Raw genomic sequence first — 2,311 nt, forward strand, 5'->3', positions numbered from 1 at the left:
GGAGCAATGGAGCAGCTAAAGGACTGCTTCGAACGCACAAACTGGGAAGTTTTTGATCATCCTGATCTCAACGAACACACGGCTGCAGTGCTAGGGTATATGGCACACTGTATTGATACTGTCACGGTGGATAAACGAATCCGGTGTATCCTAATGAAAAACCTTGGATGACCGGGAAGGTTAGACGCTTGTTGTACGTAAGAAATAAGGCTTTTAAGTCTGGGAATGATCTAGATTATAGTGCTGCAAGAACAAACTTGAAGAGAGGTATTAAGCAAGCTAAGGCCGAATATAAGAGGAGAATTGAAGACTGCTTTCTCAGTAATAACATGAGGCAGGTTTGGCAAGGGGTTCAACAACTAACGAACTATAAAGCAAAAAGGTCTCTTTGGATGGTAGTGGGTGGTGGTTGAGGAGTTGAACAATTTTTTTGCTCGATTTGAGATCCATCAAACTGAAACTGTCCCTTTGCCATCATTTACTCAGCAGAGCCTCCCTTCATTGTGAATGAGCAGGATGTGAGGCAGACAATGAAGGCGGTTAATTCCAGAAAGTCAGCTGGGCCCGACTCAATTCCTGGTTGTGTGGTAAAAGATTGTGCTGATCAGCTAGCTGGGGTGTGGACTGAAATTTTTAATCGATCCTTGACACAAAGTGTGGTTCCTGTGTGTCTCAAGGCTTCCACCATCGTTCCACTGCCTAAAAAGTTGCCCACAAATGGTCCTAGCGACTATGGCGGTGGCACTAACTTCTATCTTAATGAAGTGCTTTGAGAAGCTAGTTCGAAATTATATTATCTCCTGCCTTCCTGATTCCTTTGATGGGCTTCAGTTTGCTTACAAAGAAAATAGATCAACCGAGGATGCAATTATTACTGTGCTTCACATGGCCTTATCCCATTTGGAAACACCGGGAATTATGTAAGAATGTTGTTCGCAGATTTTAGTTCTGCTTTCAATACCATCATACCGCACAGATTAATAGCCAAGCTCAAAGATCTAGACTTTCCAGATTCTATTTGTTTATGGATATTGGATTTTTAACAAATCGTCCACAAAGAGTTAAACTGAATGATTATATTTCTACTGTCAAGACACTTAGCATTGGCACTCCGCAAGGTTGTGTCCGTAGTCCACTACTGTTCTCCATTTATTCATCAGATTGCACAAATAAACATCCCAACAATAAGATAATAAAATTTGCAGACGATACTACGCTTGTAGGACTTATTTCTGGGGATGATGAGTCTGCATATCGGGATGAGGTATTACAGCTATCCCACTGGTGCAAAAATAATAATCTTCTATTTAACATTAAGAAGACCAAGGAGGTTATAGTGGACTATAGGAAAAGAGAGCAGACATTCAGCCACTGTATATAGAGGGAGTTCGTGTGGAACAGGTGGTTGAATGTAAGTATCTCGGGACCATCATTACAAATGACCTGACCTGGAGTGCAAACACCGCTGCTTTAATTAAGAAGGCACAACAACGGTTGTATTTACTAAGGATTCTTAGGAAACAACAACTGGCTGAGAGTCTACTGACTACCTTCTATCGGAGTTCAATTGAGAGTATATTATCCTACTGTCTCTGTGTATGGTTCTCGAGCTGCACAGTGGCAGAGAAAAGGCAATTCAGAGGGTGATTAAGATGGCCCAAAACATCATTGGCTGCTCACTCCCCTCTTTGGAAGAACGGTATAGGAATAGATGTAAGAGGAAGATATTTAATATATTGAATGACTCCTCTCATCCGGGACATCAGCTCTTTGAACTATTACCATCGAGAAGGAGATTCAGGGTATTAAGAACAAGGACGACTAGATTTAAGAACAGTTTTTATCCAAGTGCAGCTTTGAGTTTGAATGCAGGGTCATAAGATTTTGTGGAATTTAATGGCTGAGAGTAATGGGGTATTTACATTTACATTTTTAAATTGTATAGAGATTATTGTATGGTCTGTTGTGTTTAATTTTATTTTTCTTTCAATAGTGTTGTCCAGTTTTACTTGTGGAAGAGCACCTCATTTCGTTGCACCCGCTTGCGAGTGTAATGACAAATAAATTCTTATGTCTTATGTCTTATGTCTTCAACTCCCAGAATTCCTCAGCCAGCTTTGCTGGCTGAGGAATTCTGGGAGTTGAAGTCCACCAGTCTTAAAGTTGCCAAGTTTGAGGACCCCTGATTTAGCTGATCCCGTTAAATGCGTTCAGCAAGCCCTGCTCATCGTTGCTTAGTCAAAAAACCGTGTTTAATTTTTTTTAAAAAACATGCTTCCGGGGCTTATTCTTCCAACCAGGGCTTGCAAGC

The sequence above is a fragment of the Pseudonaja textilis genome, chromosome 10, assembly GCF_049901715.1.
Source record: "Pseudonaja textilis isolate UNSWEBS1 chromosome 10, rPseTex1.2, whole genome shotgun sequence".
Classification (NCBI taxonomy): domain Eukaryota; kingdom Metazoa; phylum Chordata; class Lepidosauria; order Squamata; family Elapidae; genus Pseudonaja; species Pseudonaja textilis.